This window comes from Tamandua tetradactyla, chromosome 17 (assembly GCF_023851605.1).
Source record: "Tamandua tetradactyla isolate mTamTet1 chromosome 17, mTamTet1.pri, whole genome shotgun sequence".
Classification (NCBI taxonomy): domain Eukaryota; kingdom Metazoa; phylum Chordata; class Mammalia; order Pilosa; family Myrmecophagidae; genus Tamandua; species Tamandua tetradactyla.
The window spans coordinates 38,890,396-38,905,026 of NC_135343.1; the positions used below are offsets into that span (position 1 = coordinate 38,890,396).

Below are 14,631 nucleotides of genomic sequence, written 5' to 3' on the forward strand. Positions count from 1 at the left end.
TTGAGTAGATATAAAAAAATTGTACAAACTCTGTTTAGGATTCTAGTAAGTAGTCAAGTAGATACTTGTTTAAACAAGATCAATGGCCAGAGATATTTATGTATATGTGTCATATTTTGCCCTGTGTGCATGTATTAATCTTGTAGTTAGTAAAAGGAATGAATTGGTATTAACCTCATGTAATGCCATGCTCAGAGTTCCCTGGCCTCTTTCTGTCTGGAGTGAAATAAAAAAGATTAGGATATGAGCCTTGATCTTTTTTTGTACTGTATCTTCTAAAAGACAAACCTTTTTGTTTTGGGGTGATGCCATTTTCATTTTGTGAGAAGAGTATGAAATTAGTGCTTGTACCCCACCTTTAAGTCTGGCCTTTGATTTAATTTTCCTGTAGAACTTATCTTTTAGTAGGATGTTCTATCATAGCTCTAATGCCATTTCTGATTTTGCCTTTTTGGACAGGGCTTGAGTTTCCTCCAAGTGTTCAATTAGGATGACTTAACAAGAACAGAGTGGGGGGAAATGGCACTGGATATCATAGCAAAGCCATTTATGCTATCAAATAATGACGTTTCTTTTCTAGAAACACATAATTATATTTGGAATGCATGATAACATTCTCCAGTATTTCAAAATTGAGACCACAAACAGATAAAATTTCAGAGCAAAGAAAATGCTTTTGATGTGTCAGGATTCATTTATTTCCCAACTTGTATTGTTTGTCTTTACAGTATGTGAGTGAGCACTTATCAAAACACAAGAAAGTTATAACTCAACTATTCCATTATGAATATTCATCCAGATTCAGTTTAATATGCCCTGTTAACATGAAGAATGTTGATAAAGGATACCAAAGAGACTGAAGGGAATTAAGAAAACTAAATTTGGTTTTGTTTTTAAATATTAAAAAAACTTATTATAAAAAAGTAATAAAAATAGATACTTAATGTAAAAAAACCAAATAATACATTCTTAAATACTTAATAACACAGGGTGAAAACTTGGAACTCAATTTTTTACAAGGCTAGTACCCTTAAAAAATCCCTCTTCTATATAAAAATTCTATCTTTTCACGGCTCGTGCCCTAATTTTACAATAAAACAGTTTTACAACTGCCCTTTAACATTCCTAACCTATTATTCAGAATTATTCTAAAAATATTTTAGAATATATTCTAAATATATTCAGGAACTGCCCTCCTGACCATTTTGATTTTAGTAAGAAGGAGATTTACTGTGTAGTTTTCTGAAGTGTGGTACTTATTTTCTGTTGTTAACTTGTCTGTTTTTACATTTTGCCTTGTTGAGTCAGTCGTTGTATTTTATTATGATTTCCACGTCTTATCTCACTAGCTAAACTATAAGGTCCTTGAGGAGTGTAAGTCTGTATCCAGTATTTTTTGTATTCTATAGGTCTTTATGTAACATGAAACGTATTATACACAGTAGATGCTCAATAAATACATTTCCCTATTAAGAGTGCCGGGCAGCAGTTTAAATCTGTTACGCAGGGACATAGCCCAAATTTTGTTTTGGGGGGATTGATAATGGTGGTATAAATCTTTGCTATCTCCTGGTCTGCTTGTAGTTTGACCATTTCTGAAGAAATAATAAAAAAAAGTTTGGGTTAATTGGACATGCCAAATTACTGGGCTTCATTTTACAAAGATTTCATCTGGAGAAGGGAAAACTAAATCATAGTATTTAGATTTGGACGAGGGGTGAAAGGCAAAGCCTCTGTTTCTTTTATGCTCCTCTCACCTCTCCCATCCTCCTTTATACACAATTGGCCAACTATGCAGCATGGTTCTGCCGTTTTCCCTCTCTTGGTGAGGGGCGCCATTTTGGATTGCTTGATTCACGGTCAGGGTAGCTTATCTATAGCCTGAGCGCTTCTCAGTCATTCTTCAGCATTCATTTACTCATTCTTTGGCATTCATTTACTCTTTCTTTGAACAAATATTTATGGATCCCCTATTATATAGCAGGCATTGTGCCAGTTCCAGATTTACGGTGGGGAATAAGAGGACATACCTCTGGCTCTCAAGGGACTTGCATTGTTGGACTCTGTCTAGATCCTAATTACAATCCTTTGTAGAGAAAGGACTGTGAACTGCTGAAAGTTTTGGTGTTGGGGAGGAAAACTGGGCTTCATCACGCTGATTCACAGAGTAATTGTTTTGCTTTTCACTCAATTCACATAGATTTAACTTGTATTTGATAAATAAATATAAAATAAAATAGACTTTTCCATTCTAATGCTAAAATGCTTTATACTATTCCAAAATGAATATGTTTTATTCTAAGATAATAAATATAATAAATTTATTATATACTAATAAATATAGAAAATTACATGTAAATTATACACCCCACCTTAGAATTTCTTGTTTAGCATTATAGTCCCATACAACTACTAAGTAACCTAAAAAAAAATAAAGGTTTTTCCCTTTTCAATGGAAGTTGACAGTGTGGTTGAGAGGATCCTATGGAACAAATGAGTAAAATCAAGAGATTTGACTTGTTAGAGACAGAAGAACATGTGACCACACTTTAAAGAATGATCAAAGACAGCTTGGCAGCAGCTCCTGATTGCTCTCCTGCTGAGGATTTTTGGGTGACATGGATGGAGAAAACAATGCAGATGAAATTTCCAGGAAATAACCCAATCAGGTGTTGCTTAATGGAGTCTACCGTCATTAAAATCCAATTCGATTCATTTGGAGAGTGAAATATCACAATTGTGACTTCACTATAATGGCTTTTGGAAGATGGAATTTGTATAAACTGGGTTAATCCCTTGATCACCACTTCAAATAAAAATAGATAAAACATGAGGAAGTTGGCAGGGCTGAAGGATTGGGAATAGCAGTGGTGATGCCAGAAGGTGTCTTTCCTGCCAAAGGGAATTGGCATAGGGAACAGTCTCTGAGTCCAAATACTGGAAACTACAAGCTGGTGGAGATGGAAGACAGATTGCCCGTGTCCACCCAGGAGCTGGAGCTGTGCTGGCCCAGCTTGCTTACCAGTGAACTGCCCTCCTGACCAGCACATGTGGCCTCCCGTGCAGGAATTTGCATTTCTGTTTGTTCAGAATTTTGCTTTCTGTCAGGCAGCAAGAAGTTTAATGGCTTGTCATTAACAAGTTATGTTTCTGGAAAACGCAGCAGAAACAGAGTCTCTCTGGGAGCGAGTTACTCCCTATTTGTAGAGAAGTCAGTTTTAATGGAGTCGTTAGGGAATTGTTCAGTGAATGCCAGCTCCATTCCAAGAAATGGTACTCTGGAGGTTGGAAAGAGTTAAGAGCTACCATAAGGTCTTAGTAGGCTTCTGAGCAGGGCACAAACTTATACACACAGGCTGGTTCAGTGATACTGGGGAGAATGCACTAGTAAATCTTAATTAAGAGAGGCTGTTACCTTGGATTTGAAATACTTTGACTATCAACAATAATTAGCAGGAATTGGAATGAAATTTGTGCTTTCTCCTGATACCATGATGGCTGCCAGAGCTCTAGGCATCAAAAAGACACGGCTGTGTCCAGCAGAATAAATTTTTCTTGCATGTTGCTTTCTGCTATTAAAGAAACATTTCCTGTAAAGCCCTCCATAGACTGCCTGTCACATCTCATTGGCTGCGATTGGATCACAATCCCTTTCTAAATCAGTCAGTAGCAAGAGTGAGTTATACTGACTGCCTAGAGTTACAGACTAATCAGGATTTATCCCTGGGTCAAGTGGGGGCGAGGTGGATCCCTGAACGAAATCTCTCCTGTCATGTCCACATTCACGACTATCCAATAATAGCTGACTGTTGCAGCGTGTGCTCTCCAGAAGTTGATGCTGAGACCAAGTTTGAGGGGGATTAATTCCTATGAAGGGAAGTGGGAAGCAGGGGAAGAAGGGGCAGGATCTAGCAGAGGAAGAGGGTAAACTGCAAGGCAGGTCTAGCAAAGCGGCCAACCCATGGAGGGTTCTGGAGCAAGCATTGCTCCTCGGTATCCTGCATTGGGCTGAAATTGCCAGGCCTTCATGTCCATCAGGGCACTCATCAGATGTGGGTTACCAGTGAGGTAGTTCTCTAAAGCTGAGACAGACCTGCAGGGTGCACTCCCACAGCTGGGCAGAAAGTTCCTTTGTCAGGGAACCTTGTCAGCACATCCCCATGGGTCCTATAACAGCCACTATCTGTAATAGTCCAGTTTGCATAACTGCATAAATGTGAAAATTATGTAACCAAATGTCTTTAAAATGATCCTATAGTCTCTTTTGGCCTTTACTCAATACTGTTCCTCTTTCTCTTTCCCCTACCCAAATTATTCTGGGGCAGTAGGGCCTAACTGTATTATGCTCACCATTTGTGGATCATAGATGTTTAGAACTCAAACAGCTCCTAGAACTTGCCCGTTCACTGAGAATTGGGCTGCAGGAAGAAGCCAAGGTCCAGAATTCCACACCTTCCCTGAACTCTTGCAATCCTGCATATAGTAGGCACGCAATGGATATTTGTTGAATTGAACTACTCGAGGTCACAGACTCAAGATTAGAACTTTGCTCTCTAATTTTCTAGCCCAGTGTTTTTTTTTTTTTTTTACCTTCTGTGAATCAAGATGCCTCGTTTGTGTGTGTGTGTGTCTGAGAGAGGTAGAGGGACAGAGACAAAGAGAACGAGAGAGCGCGTTTCAGGCAGATTGGTATCTCACATTATCTTGTACACCTGTGGGAGCAGTCAGACAAATGCGAATTATTTCATTCGAGAAACCTGAGGCTCCTTTAACTGGCATTCTTATAGTCTTTGTTTCAGAGACTGTATTAAGGCCACTAACTCAAACTTAGTTGGGGCAGTGGTCTACGCAGATCAGCAAGTTGATGCCATGCAGCAATGCAGGCACAAGATGGCCTGATCCTCTCTGCATGGTCAAGAAAAGCTACAAATCTGGATTTTTAGGTGATATCTCCAAAATTTTTAATGTTGATTTGAAATGTTTAAATTATTCATCGAAATCCTGGTGGCTTGCACCTCTAGTCCAGTGGCTCTCTACTGGGGGTGATTTGACTCTGGATGACAGTTGGCAATGTCTGCATACATTTTTGGTTGTCACAACCAGGATTTGGGGTGTTCCTGGCATCTAGTGCATGGAGACAAGGGATGAGGCTAAACACCCTGCAGTGCACAGGACAGCTCCCTACAAAAAAAAAAATTAACAGATCCAAAATGTCAATAGTCTTGAGGTTGAGAAATCCCACTCCAGTCATATGTTGAAGTCAAACGCAGAAACTACCTCTTTTTCACCTGGGCAGCCTGTTTGAAAGGTGATCATTTCACCCTGCCCAAGAACAGAGAAACTAGATTTCAGGGCTTCAGAAAAAAAATCAATGTTTCAAAAAATGGTTACTGAGAGGGTGAACTGTGAGGCAGGCCTGGCAAAGCGGCCAACCCATGGAGGATTCTGGAGCAAGCATAGACCACCAACAAGTTGTAATCTCTTTGTATTTAAAATTAGTTATGCCAAGGCATTTTTGCAAAACTAACGCCAAAAAAAAAAATTGTCCTTTGTAGAACACCAAATCACATTTTTCTCTGCATTTGAGGAGAGAAATATCTGACATGCGGGCCCTGTGACTGAGTGACGGGTGGCCGACGTCCCATGGGTTGCATATTGGGTTCCCTCACACCCCTCAGGGCCGGCCCACTGTTCTCAGGAACTGGTTGGACCCTAGTACCAAGGAGTCCCCTCTGAACAGCTGGTGGAAGAGCTGCCCCTCCTTTCCCATGGTGAGGGAAACTGGCACTGCTGTGCATTCTTTCCCACTCGATGGTGTGTGACACGAACATTCGCTCTGAGCCCTGCACAAGTTGACTTGTGATAGGAAAGTCAAGATTTTAGAATTCCAAAAATCTCTTTCTCTCTCAAAAAAATCTCTGCTATGTGTTAAAAATGCCCATTCTGGAATGAATTCCATGATTTGTCCTTGGCTATCCAGACCTCTCTCTGTAGATGCTGAGTTTAGAAGACCATTGCTGTTGTCTCAAGGGAGGGGAGAGGAAAGGGAACTGGGAAGGTGGGGTGGAGGGAGCCCATCTTGACGTGTGACTTGCCCCCTTCACCACCTGCGAGCTCCTTGGGGACAGGGTCTGTGTCTTCATCCTGTACTGCCAGGGCTTGGCTGTGCAAGGTGAGAAGAATGTTTGCATCAATCCGTGAATTAAAGAATGAGTGATTGTATGATTGCCTTGACCTCTGTATGTTTTCCCACCTATAAAATAGGGTTAACAACAACAAAACATAGGTTTAATAATTCTTAGGGAGGGCCACCAACAAAATTGTGACCTGAGCTAAGTTTCCTTTCATTATTCTTTAGGTGTCCCATTTCCTTCCCCTATTAAAAACTACACTCAGGCAAGGCTCACCAGTGGCCTTACCCCGCATTAGGCTCTGTCGATGGGTTAGCTCTCCAGAAGGTACTTGCTTCTTAAGCCTTCTCTTAGTTGTGAAATAGAAGGGCTGGCTTTGTTAAAGGCATTTTCAGGTGCAATTTGTTGGGAGGGATTCTTTGAGGCGGTTCCTTCCTGGGCCCCCAGCTCCATTGAGCACGTAATCTGCTCTGCTTACACTGAAGGCTGGCCCTGATAATCCGTCCTCCACCTGCATCACCGGGCCGTCAGGAGGATCAAGTGGGATGATGGATGGAGAAGTACTTTGAAAAGTTAAAAGCCCCACACAAATGTGAGCTGTTATTGTTATTAATCCACAGCCGTCAGGAAGGCACGCCTCTTGACAAGAGCCCCATTTCAGAGGAGACTGGGGGCAATTTGGAGAGAGGTATAATTTATTGGTTTCTTGTTCTTAGAGCAACAAAATCTCCACCGGTGTACACGGTGGGTGAATAGGATGAAATGTTGTTCTTAAAATCAGAATGGAAAAGGGTTCCCCACCTCTCCCCAGAGAGCCACCCCCCCGCCCCCCACCGCTCCAAAGGCTCTGAAAACTGCAAACTTGGTTTGTTTTGGCAGGTTCACTGCCAAATGACAGGGAGCCAATAGCTTTAATTTTTCTCCCTGTTCCCACATTTCCTTCTCTATCCCCCCACTCCCCACAATTATTTTAAAACAAGTCTCTGCCTGGAGCTGATCGTCTACTTCTGGAAAGCTGAAGCGGTACTGTGCATGTTTGGTTTGGCTGAGTGAGGGGAGAAGGGCTTGCTTCTGCAGGAAGAGGAGAGGGGTACAAGCTGGGGAAAGATCTGGGGAACCGGGTGGAGATAGGAGGCCTTAACCCAAGTTTGAGTCCTCTCTCCCTGGCCCTGCACCTTCATAGTCTGCCCTCAGCTCCATCAGCCCTGTCCAGGGAGTGGGTGGGAATGGATGGCTGAGGCAGTTGGGTCTCTTGTCTGGTTAGGACTCTTATTGCTCATCAGATATCCTGAAATGTGGGCCAATTGCTGGAAAATAAATCGTGATGGGGGTGAGCAGTGGCTGGTGGGTGTTTATGGGGGTGACTTGCTGTCCTATAGGGAGTGAGCTGTTTCCATGACTCTTTTGAAGTGGAAGGGGGAAGTCCCTGCTGCCGTTCCCTCATCACTGGCTATTTTCATCCTTTTCTCAGGGGAAGCTTGTTTGTGTTGGCATGTTAACTAGAGGCCACATATTGGCTGGGATTCCAGGGACTGGAACGTAGAAATATCCCTGAGCTGGGGAGCTGAAATTCCATCTATTGCCCTGCTCAACAGCGGGCAAATTGGGCCCTGCTGTTCCTTGAGAACAGCTCTGAGTGTGAAGGGCCTCCCCTGGCAGCTGCTTGGGGTGGGGGGTGGGGGGTGTAGGCAGGCAAGGGAACATGTTGTTGTTTCTGTGTGGGGCGTAACAGCCCCTAGAAATCAGTCAGAGCTGGTTCCTGCTCTGAAGCATTCATGCGGAGCAGCCTGGCCTCTTTGCAATTCCTGCTCTTCATTTCTTTTATTCCCCTGAAATGTCAGAATAGGTAAGATGCTGGTGCAGCAGGGTCATCAGAGGGCAGAGGTTGTCTTGGACAAGGGACAGCAGTCTCTTAATATTTTGCCACCCTGGGGGCGTTGGATAATCATACTCGGGGGGTTTTCATGTGGAAAGGTGAATAAAATGGTCCTTTAAGTTTCTTGTAGGTGCTTGGGGACACGACACTCTGACATACAAGGTGTCCACATCTTATGCTCTTCTTATTCCCGGTCCAGGTGTGACACCTGATAAGCAGGCTATACATTTTGCTGTTATCATGGGGGAGGGATATAGTAGGTGAAGTCAGTGATATAATTGTTTTCCTTTCTCCCAGTCACACCTGCTTCTCTAAGATTTTCAGATTAAGAATTGTTTTAAGATGGTAATGAATATGGGTAAATGTGGTACAACATTGCAGATGTAATTATCACTGCTGAATTGTATATCTGAAAGTAGATAAAATGGGAAATTTTCGGTTGAATATGTTATCAGAATAAAAATTAAAAAGGAAAAAACCCAACCACAGAACTGTACAACAAAAAGAATGAACGCTAAACTATGGGTCAAAGTTAATAGTATAATCATAATATTGTTTCATCAATTGTAATGGGAGTATCATACAATGCAAAATATTAATCGTAGGGAAAGCTGTGTGTGTGTGGGGAAGCTCCGTACTTGCTGCATGAGTTTTCTGTAAACCTACAACTGCTCTAATAAAAAACAAATTGCGAAACAGAGAGAGGGAAAAAGAAAGAGAGAGAAAAGAATTATTTAAAGAAATTAATGTCAAAATACTACGATGTTCATTTCTCTGGGGGTGTGATTGACACTCTTGGTGCCCCACCCAGACCCTGGGGTCCCTTTACAGGTCTGTGTGTCCAGCTGCCTGCTTTGCTTGGCTTTGCTTGCAGTCTGGCTCCTCCAGCCTTCCTCAGAAGACGACCCGTGGGCTAGTAGGGGTGCTTGGGTTAGAGCACAGAAAGCCAGAAAGTGCCCGGGGGTTCCAGATGCCCTGAGGGGCCAGTAGCAAATGACTAACCTTGCAGGAATAAGAAAGGCATCCACCTGGGACAACTGATGCTCCAGAGCTCCCCGTACAATCACATGGAAGATGGACTTTGCCTAGAATTGTACTAGGTTGATCTCTTTCCCTGTCCGTATTCTGCTTTCCCAGTTTCACCTGGGAGCACTTCATTCATTTATATGTTCCTGGCAAGTGAGTCATCATCTCAGGGTGTGCTTCTGGGGAACTTGTGCTTTAAGATGGCCATAACCAAGGGATGATGGTGGTGATGGCGAGAAAGGTGAGCGTACCGGACAGTCCCCATCCTGGTTAAAACACAGCCACACTGAGTCTCGATGTGGGGTCTGATGATCTGTGCAGGATGCTTAGGGCTTCCTTTTGCCCAGCAAGGCTCTGTGATTTGTAGTGGCTGGCTGGGGCTGCCAGCGGTACAGAGGGGAAGATTAAATATTAAGGCCAAATATCTTGGTGGGCAATAAGCAACTTATGTAGATCAGTTAAAACATTTCTGGGAGACAGAGGGTCGGTTGTAGTTTATTTTCTGTTTCTGATATTGGCAGTTTGCACCCCCCCATGAAACAGGCACGATGGCTTCCTGGGCGTTGACTGTGGTCTGCTCCCTTACCCGCTGCTCTCCCGGGACCCCACGATGAAGGGATTCGGTCTTTGAGGGGTAGCATTTCCTTCCTTTATGGAAAATTCAAATGCGCTGCTTACTATTGTGGCCGAAACATGGATATTCTTCTGTGTGAATTAAAAGAGTGCAAAGCATACATTATCTTCCAGAAATTCTGAGTGGCGGTGAAAAACTTACCTGTCTTGGCTAAGCAGCGCATTCTCTCTCCTGCCACTGCCACCTCCTCTTCCCAACCCCCCTCCTGGATTTTTTTTTTTTTTGACACTGTCGTATGAGTCAGAATGGGTGTATCACTTGTAATTATTGTTGATTACCATTCATGTTGGGACAGCTACCTCACAACGCCATGTCCTATCAGGAAATAAATGCCGATTTACTGACCTGTGTGAGATAGCTGGTGACCCAGACCCCTGGAGAGATGCCGGGCAGCCGCCTGGAGCTTGTTGAATTAAGAAGTGTGACTACAGTAATTAGCAGCAAGTTTCCAGCACCAGATAGAGGAGATTTAGGGCAGAGCACAGCCATCATACAAGTTGACCTTCGTGAAGGAGAGGTAGGGGGTTTGGAGTTTGGTCCTGGAGGGTTGGGAAAGGGGTCACGAGAAAGAAGGTGAATAGCAGAAACTAATTTGACATCCCTGAGCTTATAATAGGATTTACCCTGGGCTTGCAGACCTTGGAGGTGTCATCTATGCAAAAGCTTGCTGGGCAATTCTGCAGCCTCGGAGAGTGTATTTGGGATCAGAGGAGTTAAGTCTTGCCTGCTTTGCCTCTAGTATGTGTTTAATAGAAAACAAACAAAAAGGAAGAGACAGAGTGTTAAAATAGAACTGGGGCACAGATTGAAATGATACGTGATTACTAGCAGTTGTGCAGTTTATGGAAAAAAATGTGCATACCGGTCTTTTAGGAAGTGTAAATAAAACAGATGCATTTATGGAGGGGGCACATATGCCTTAGACACCCAGCTCCACTATCAACAAATGTGGCCCTCAAGGTAAAAACTTTTTTTTTAATTGAATGCTCTAAGCTTGTTTTAGTCACATCCATTTATTTTTGGCATAATTTGTGTACTATTTGGAACTTGGCAAGAAAAGGAATGTCAAGGCCAACATTTGGTCTTGCTTCAGGAGTTTCTATGAATATGAATGCCTGAAGTTTACATAGGCTTATTCCGTCTCTATAGCAACACATGTTTGTTGTGAAAACCTAACCTTTTAAAGTCAAGAATCCATCCGTATGTTAACCTCATATTCAACACATTTAATTCTGGTGTTTTAAAACACTTTCAGGACTGCTGCGCTTTCCCATATCGGGCTGGGTTGGACTGAGGGTGAGGGGATCGGTGTCTGTGGACCCTGCTCCCCCACCTCCCCTGGGAAGACCTTGTTTGTAGAAGGGAACCTTAACGTGTGCCTTCAAATGGAGCCAGATGAGAGGAACATCACATCATGGAGTAGCCCAGGCATGTGAGAATTGAGTTTGAAGCTCCAAGGGAGAAAATGGCCTGTTAGATTATGTTCTTTCCACTGGGTGTTTGGAACTTGGGAGGACCTCAGGGCTCCCGGTCCTTCTGAGCCTGGAGAGCAGATAGGGGGCTGGCTTGCCCAAGGTGAGCCTCCCATGTAGTGCATCAGCCTGAGGAGCAGAGACTCAACTCTACAGCTCGATCCCTGTCTGGCTTTCCTGTGGCAGGGGCCACTGGCTAATGGGATGGTTCCTGGTGGAATTCAATGTCGGACACCAGTTGTGATTGGGAACCTGAGTATGTGTACTTGCCCCCCAGGGTCAAGAACCACCTTTTGGTAAAATCGTGGTGTCCTTTATGATCACAGCCTGTGGGTTCGGACATCTTTGGTGTTTTTGGGCATGCTCTTTCCTGATCCTCAACGCCTTCCAAGACCCTCAAACTGTCCCCTCTCCAAACTGGCTCTCAGAATTGATAGGGGCAACCACTTTAAATTGATATAAAAAATAACAGTGGGCTTGGAATGAGATTTGGATTCCACATTAGAATCTGGGACCTCCCTTTTCAGAGTGGTATGTGTATGAAAAAATGGAGGAAACACTTAACTCCTCCATTTTGGCATGAAGAAAAAGAAAATAGTATCTGCTCAAATGAGATAATGGATATGTTAGAGCTTTGTCAAATTCTTAATTCTTACTTAAATGTAAGTCTAGTATTACTATCACTTTCAATAAAGGACGGCAAATGGCTTCCCACTCACACCCTAACTTTGCTAATTGGTAGTGGCTGCTTGGAGTGTTGTGCTGAGAAGGATTCTGCAATTATCTTGTAAGGCAGAAGTGCCGAGATTGATTAATGATGTCTGTCATTGGCACCGGGAAACTGTTGCCATCCAATATGAAGGGCTGGCTGGCACTGCTCAGTGCATCTGCTCTTTAATAGGTATAAATACAATAAAATAAGGTAATAAACCTTTAATAGTAAAATTCTGAATATCATTGAGTGAAGAGATATTTGGAGGAAGTGGAGCTCCTGATGTATAGTTCTGTCTCTGTCTTTGCAAAGGAGAGTTCCCAGATCATGGCTCAATGCTGTTTCCTGGTTGTCTGATTAGGGAGACACTAATAGTCAAGACCAGCATTGCTTGCTACCTTTCTGTTGTTCCGTTGATCATATTGTTTGTTCTGTACATTTTGGCATTTGATAATATTTAATTTAGTACTCGACTGTCTGTTGTCCCCCCTTGGTCTTCAGTGGCTTTAATTTCATGTACAGATTCATCAGTACAACTGCAAATTAATTGAGGGATGGGTCTGTGGCCAAGTTTTCTCTCCCCATGATTCCTAGTCTTGTGTAGGATATATAATAATTTGCCAAGCAAATTCCAAAATGATCATTGCAATTTTTCTGATTATTATATATTATTAATTTTTTAAAATTTGAAAATAAAAAATACAAAGAGGCAAAGAAAAATAAGTTGTAACATTATTACTGGAGATAATTATTATTACCATTTTAGCATGTTTTCTGCCAGCACTTTTTTCTATGCTCATATTTAGATTGTATTTTAAAATATTTGAGAACATACTATCTATATAATTATGTAATTTCCTTATTTCTTTTATACTGCATGATCATGACTTCCCTGACTGTATGAAAAAATTGATGAATATGAAAATGCTTATATTTTAATTTTTAAAACTTCACTGTTTTTATTAGTTCGTAGTTTAAACAATGATGCATGTTCATTGTAAAAAAAATGTAAAAGATATGAAGGATATGGAATGAAGAGTAAACTTTTAGGCTCCCTCTCTTCTGATCTCCTTCATTCCCCTTATTAGACATATTCAGTTCTAACAATTTCTTGTGTTTCCCTCCTGTCATTTGTTTTGTACACCTAGGTATATAGAATATTTGTTCATATTATTTATACATTTTTCCATTATTATTCTTGCTCTCAGCATTTTTTTTTTTTTTTGCTCTCAGCGTTTTAAATATCTTTTACGGTGCTGCACATAAATGCACCTCCCTCTTTTAAAGTGCTATGAGGTACTCTGCAGCCTTGGAGAGTGTATTTGGGATCAGAGGAGTTAAGTCTTGCCTGCTTTGCCTCTAGTATGTATTTAATAGAAATCTCATTCTTACCCAAATCCCTATTCATGGCCATTTAAGTAGTTTCCAGTTTTTGGTATTATAAACAGTGCTGCACTGAACATCCTTGCACATGTATTTCTGTGCACAAGTGTGAGTGTTTATGTAGAATTAATTTCTGGAAATGGAACTGCTGGGGTAAGGGGAGGATTCACGTTGAAAATTTTGAAGGATACAGGCACATTGCTCTCCAAAAATGTTTATTTATTTATATTCTGATCAGCCGGGCATGAGCTTTCTGATTTCTCACACTCTTATCAATAATGAGGACTAAAATTATAAAAGAAAAATGAAAAAAGGGCTGTTATTCTTGTCTTAATTTGCATGCATTTATCATCAGTGAGACTAGTGCATTTATTCACATGTTTATTGGTCATTTGCTTTTCTTATTCTAAAAACTACTGTTTGTGTATTTGGTGCATTTTTCTATCCTACTGCTGGAAAGTTTCTTATCAATATAAGTCTTTAAATATTCAGGAAATTAGCTCTTTGTCATATGTGCTGGAAATATTTCCACAAATTTTTTACTTTTACTTTGTTTACTGACAGCAATTTAAAATGCTATGTAATTGGACTTAGTCTTTTAAAAATTATTTCATGCTAAGAAGAGGCTAGCTTATTCCAAGGTAATCTAAACAGTTCACCTATGTTTTCTATTAGCAGTTAAAAAAAATGATTATATTTCCTGTTAACATCATATTATTTTCGTGTTAAAGTCAAAAGATATAAGGTTCTAGTTTAAGATTTTTCCAAAGCATCTAGCTAGCTTTTTCATTTGTTGCGTTATCTACCCCTTTCCTTCTGATTTGAAATGCCACTTTTAACATATATTGAATTCTTTGGTCTTCTCTGAACTTTCTATCCTATTCCATTGAACGGTCTGTCTAATCCCACATTTGTATCATAATGTTTTAATCTGTGGCATCACAATGTATTTTCATAACTGAGAGGTCTAGAACTACCCTTGCTATATTCTTTCTTTTCAAAAAATATTTTTTAGCTTTTTTCACATGAACCATTTTTCCAGATGACTTTGAAATCATTTTTCCATGTTTCTACACTCCCAACAAAACCCTTGTGATTTAGCGAAGATAATATTGCATTTATGGAATAAGATGGAGAGAACTGACATTTTTACACTGCACAGACTTCCTATTCAAGGACACAATTCTTATTTCCATTTATTCAAATATTATTTCATGTTTTTTCAGTAGACATTAAAATGCCTTTTTAAAGGGCATTCTAAGACTTTCTCTGTGGATTTACCATAATTTATGTGACTATTCTTTTATTGTTGAAAATCAGGTCATCTCCCATCTCTTTCTGGAGTGACAATGCTGCAGTGAGCATTAGTGTGCTAATCTCTTTGTGATTTTTTTAGA

General features: G+C 41.1%; 1 long non-coding RNA gene across 1 annotated transcript in view; it reads left to right on the forward strand.

Moving 5' to 3' along the window:
- Nucleotides 1-7,892: 7,892 nt before the first annotated feature.
- Nucleotides 7,893-14,631, forward strand: part of LOC143660921 (uncharacterized) — an 84,071-nt gene continuing 77,332 nt past the window's right edge. The window contains exon 1 of the long non-coding RNA XR_013164327.1: nucleotides 7,893-7,977. This is a non-coding gene — a long non-coding RNA (uncharacterized LOC143660921). The remainder of the gene's footprint in view (nucleotides 7,978-14,631) is intronic.